Below are 6,000 nucleotides of genomic sequence, written 5' to 3'. Positions count from 1 at the left end.
GGATGAAACTGGAAAACATCATTCTCAGTAAACTATCGCAAGGACAAAAACCAAACACCGCATGTTCTCACTCATAGGAGGGAATTGAACAATGAGAACTCATGGACACAGGAAGGGAACATCACACTCGGGGACTGTTGTGGGGTGGGGGAGGGGGAGGGACAGCATTAGGAGATACACCTAATGCTAAATGACGAGTTAATGGGTGCAGGAAATCAACATGGCACATGGATACATATGTAACAAACCTGCACATTGTGCACATGTACCCTAAAACCCTAAAGTATAATAAAAAAAAAAAAAAAAAAAAAAAAAAAAAAAAAAAAAAAAAAGAAGGCTTTTGCATATCTTTTCAACCAAATAAAAATGTTCCTTTCATCTTAATGGTGTTTATTGTACTAATTAGTTTTAAACAAACCTTGCGTTAATAGGGCTCCCTATTCCTCTAATGACACTGAACCAACAATATATTAATATCATGAATGTATTTATGTAGAAAAGGAATCCCCGAGGTTTATCTACACTGTCACAAATAGTCTGTCTCCTTCTTTTTTAAGGCTAAATAATGCCCTATTTTTTTATATACGTGTATGTATGCCACAATTTCTTAATCCACTCATCCATTAATGGACGCTTCAGTTGTTTCCATGCCCTGGTTATTGGGAATAATGCTGCAATGAACATGGGAGCGCAGATATCACAAAGTGAAATAAGCCAGACAGAGAGAGAAAAATACTTCATGATCTCACTTATGTGTAGAATCTTTTTAAAAGTCAGATACATAGAAACAGTAGAGCGTGGATACCAGAGGTGAAAGGAATGGGGAGACATAGGTCAAATTGTACAAAAGTTGCAGATATGTAGGAGAATAAGTCTGGAGATCTAATGTACAACAGAAAGGCCACAGTTAATAATATTATATTGCATACTGGAAATTTGCTAAGAAAGTAGATTTTAGGTGCTCTTAACCTCCCCCCGTACAACACACACACACACACACACACACACACACACACACACGAAGGTAACTGTGTGAGATGAGATGATCATCACTGTAGTAATCATTTTGCCAGTATATGTAATTCAAAACATAATGTTGGGTGCCTTAATATATACAATGAGAAAAAAAAAAAAAAAACTTTAAAAAAAAAGAAAAGGAGACCAGGCACGGCGGCTCATGCCTTTAATTGCAGCACTTTGGTAGGCAGAGGCGGGTGGATCACTTGAGGTCAGGAGTTTGAGACCAGCTGGCTAACATGGTGAAACTCTGTCTCTACAAAAATACAAAAATTAGCTGGGTATGGGGGCGCATGCCTGTAATCCCAGCTACTTGGGAGGCTGAGGCAGAAGAATCACTTGAACCTGGGAGGCAGAGGTTGCTGTGAGCCAAGATCACGCCACTGTACTCCACCTAGGCAAAAGAGCAAGACTTCATGCCACCGCCTGCACCCCCCACCCAAAAAAAGAAAAAGTAAAGGAGTCCTCATTTATATGGGGATTTTTATATTTGCTAAGAGGAAAATGGTACCTTTCAATTTTTTTTTTTTTTTTACTTAGGTATAGACACCATGCCTTTTCAATTTTTATCCCTGTTCATTTTTTACATCCACCGAGCACATGATTCCTTTTCGTGTGTGCGTTTGTTTTCTCGGCTGTCTACTCAACACCTACTGGGACATGGCACCCAGTTAGTATCATCACTCACTGATGGTTTAAGAGGCTTCGTGTTTTCTAACTGCTTAACACACACCTCAAAGGTAAGACGGAAAATCTTTAACTTGCTCTTCTCGGGGGCTGACAAGCCTATGATTGGTATAAAAAAAAAAAAGGAGAATTTCAAAAAATAAATTCAGGGAAAGAAAATAAGTCACTGGATCTAAATTATTTGATTTGTGTGAAAGTAATTGCAGTTTTTGCCATTATTTTCATAGACAAAAATCACAATTACTTTTCCACCAACCTAATAATTCCATTTTCTAGTAATGCTTGTTACTTTAAGAATTCCATCCCTAAAATAGTCTTGACTACCAGGAAAGGTTAGGAAGTCTTAGTTATCTGTTTAAAAAGTGATGGCGACATTTATTGCTTAGGCCTTCAGCAACTACATTTCCCCAGGGCATATTAGTCAGCTGGTTGTTCATTAGCTTCCCGTGCTATTAGTCATTTATCTTTTATGACTACACATGACTTAAGCTATTAATACAATTTTCTACAATTTTTACTATCTATTTAAAACATAGTTTGGAAGTATTCATGAGGGCTGAAGCAGACTGAAAAAAAGATTTTTCTGGAACTGCATTTCCCGGTCTCTACCTTTGCCATGCGTAGATCATCAAAGTTTGGTCCGACTCCTGAGTGTGGCCCACATGGCCTGGTGACAAATCACTTCCAACATGTACCTTCTTGATAGAAAGTTCAGATCTTGGAGTTGGCCAGTACCATACAGCCAAAATATGGGGAAGTTCAAAAGACCAGGAAGTTTTATCTTAGGCGTCTTGGTCACAATGTACCCTCATAAAGTAAAACTTAATTTATAACATGGAACAGGCTTTAAGATGCCATGGAAATAATAGCAGTCTGCAAATAGGAATCTTGCCTCTTGCTACTGACACTGCTTTTCCTGGAATCATGAAAAGTCAGAAATGAAATTGTTTTCTTTTTCTTTTCTTTTTTGCACATTAAAGCAGGCAATACTAATCTTAAGCAAATTTTTTGAACCAAAACCAAGTTTTTTAAAAAAAATTAATGTTAATAAATTTCAATAAGAAAAGACTGGATAAATGCTAATAGCTGGGATCAAAGAATCAGAATGGCCTTAAGATGGAAGGGAATTTACAAGCTGTCTGGTCTACTCCCCCGCTTTAGAGTTATAAAAATGGAAGCCTGTAAAAAGGAAGGGGCTTGCTCATAGTCATCCAGCTAATTACAGAGAAGCAGAGTCATGTGGTGAGGTGGCCAGGGAGGCCCAGAGGTCCTTGAGTGACAGCCATCTGCTTTCCCTTATCCCAATCAAGCTGACTCTGATGCTAATTGAATGTCTTTGCACACATTTTTTTTTTTCTTTTGAGACAGAGTCTCACTCTGTCACCCAGGCTGGAGTGCTGTGGTGCGATCTCGGCTCACTGCTACCTCCACCTCCAGGGTTCAAGCGATTCTCGTGCCTCAGCCTCCCGAGTAACTGGGATTACAGGCAAGCGCCAGCCACCACGTCCGGCTAATTTTTGGTATTTTTAGTAGAAACGGGGTTTCGCCATGTTGGACAAGCTGGTCTTGAATTCCTGACCTCAGGTGATCCGCCCACCTCCACCTCCCAAAGTGCTGGGATTACAGGCATAAGCCACCGCGCCTGGCCCTTTGCACACATTTAATTAAGTTAATTAAATCGGTATTTATATTAATTAATTATAAATAAAATTATCTGAGAAAAGATTGCTTCTGTTCCTGTAATATATATGTTCCTGAAAACCGGTGAGGTTAATTTTTTAAAATAAAATATATTTTGGACACTTTGCTCTCTTCCTATTACTGTTGGGAGTATTCAAGAGCGCTAACTACTTTCCTTCTTGGACAGCTCTCATCTTGCTTTCTAGAAACCATATTTTTCTCATTTTCCTCTGCTCTTACTCACCACTCCTTCTCTGCCTCCTTCACTGCTTTCTTCACATCCTCTATGCAACAAGTGTGACACACCTGAGGCTCACTCCAGGGCCCCTTTCCCTCTCCTTCCCCTTCTCTCCCCTCCTCTCCTCCTCTCCCCTCCTCTCCTCCCCTCCCCTCCCCTTCTCTCCCCTCCCCTTCTCTCCCCTCCCCTTCTCTCCCCTCCCCTCTCCCCTGCCTTCCCCTCCTCTTCCCTCCCCTCTCGTTCCCTCCCCTCCTCTCTCCTCCCACCTTCCAGCAGTAATGTCCACCTGACTCATGACTTCCATACACTCTAATGACTCCCAAATATGTCTCTAACCCACACATCATTCATCCCAAACTGTCAGCTTGACATCCCCACCTGAGTGTCCAATAAGTCTCAAACTTAACACGATCAAAGCCCTGCTCCACCATTTCTTCCCTCCACCGAGTCTTCCTCACCTCCATGAATGGCCCCACCAACCCAGGTGCTTGGGCCCAAAATCCGGGAGAAATGTTCTTGACTTTTCTTTCCACTCCATCCCTATGTCCAACCCAGCAGCAAGTCTTCTTGGTCCCACTTCCAAACCTGTCCACATCTCTAAACCTCACCTCTGCATTCCAAGTCACCTGCACCTCTCACCTGGTCTGCAGTGAAGGCCTCTTGACCTGTCTCTTCTGCTCTGCCCCACTGACATCCTCACCTATTTATAGCTGGGGCAACCTTTCAACCTTTCAACTCAGATCGTGTCACTCTCTTATCTAAAACACCTGGATGAGTTCATCTTTCTAGACACATAAACTCCAGCCCCCTCACCATAGCCTACACATGAGGCCTGGCTTGGTCTTTTTCCTTCCACTCTCCTTCACCCTCTGACCACATTGACATCTTTTCTGTTCATCACATGTACCAAAGGCTTTCAGCCTCAGGACCTATTTCTCCCTGCCTGAAATCATTCCCCTAGTTCTTCAAATAACTGTGCCATTCTTGTTCTTCAGGTCTGGCTCCACACACACACACACACACAGACACACACACAGACACACACACACACACACACACACACAGGCCTCTCCTTTCTGCCTTGGCTATTGGCCTCCCCAATTGCTTGCCACCATATCACCCTGTTTATATCTGTCACAGCGTTGCATGTCCCACAACCTGTAATTGTGCTGTTTGCATCTTTGTGTACTTCCTTATATTTCTCCTTACAGAATATAAGCTCCACCAGGGCCCAGACATTGTCACCACCAAATCCCCAATGCCCAGCAGAGCTCCCGACACATAGTAGGCCCTCAAGATATTATTGTTTAATTAATGAAGTAGTGGATCTGAATGTGCTTATGAATCTCCTTTAAAAGAATGCTAATGGGAAACAATTGAAGAATGATGGAATCACTCTCACACATACTCATTCATCTTTGGGTGTGTGGGTGACAATTTCAGTCTTCCTGCTCTGCATTGATGAGAAAAATGCATGTGCTTTCCAGCCATACTATCCATTTATTTATGGAATATTTGCATGAATCCAATTCCGGCCCAAGAAACTTGTATATCTCTTGGAGTTTGTCATGACAAAATCTGGCCTACAACAGACAAGGTTTTTTCTTTTTTTATTGTTGTTATTACATTCTTTTTTTTAATTTTTTTATTATACTTTAAGTTTTAGGGTACATGTGCACAATGTGCAGGTTTGTTACATATGTATCCATGTGCCATGTTGGTGTGCTGCACCCATTAACTTGTCATTTACATTAGGTATATCTCCTAATGCTATCCCTCCCCTCTCCCCCTACCCCACAACAGGCCCCGGTGTGTGATGTTCCCCTTTCTGTGTCCAAGTGTTCTCATTGTTCAATTCCCACCTATGAGTGAGAACATGCAGTGTTTGGTTTTTTGTCCTTGTGATAGTTTGCTGAGAATGATGGTTTCCAGTTTCATCCATGTCCCTACAAAGGACATGAACTCATCCTTTTTTATGGCTGCATAGTATTCCATGGTGTATATGTGCCACATTTTAAAAGCAATGGCAACGAAAGCCAGGCAAGGTTTTTAAAGAATTTGTTCCTGCCAGTCCCTCATTCAACAAAGACATATTGTACATCTGGGGCCACTATTTCCATATGACAAGTGCTATACAAGGCTCCAGAGAGAGAAAGGTGAGGAGGATATAGTCACTGCCCTTGGGGAATCCACCCCAGGTGGACATGTGTAAACTGGGGAACAAGAAAGACAATACAGTGAGGTCAGGGCTGATGCGAAGGAGACAGCTTGTATCCCACGAGGCTAGTATTTGGTGGTGATTTTGTTTCGTCTTGTGTTTATTTAATCACTTTCTCTGATGAACTTTCTGACTTCTTTGAAGACCTCTTTCTCCTTAT

The sequence above is a fragment of the Nomascus leucogenys genome, chromosome 16 (genome assembly GCF_006542625.1).
Source record: "Nomascus leucogenys isolate Asia chromosome 16, Asia_NLE_v1, whole genome shotgun sequence".
Classification (NCBI taxonomy): domain Eukaryota; kingdom Metazoa; phylum Chordata; class Mammalia; order Primates; family Hylobatidae; genus Nomascus; species Nomascus leucogenys.
This window is presented reverse-complemented; position numbering follows the sequence as displayed.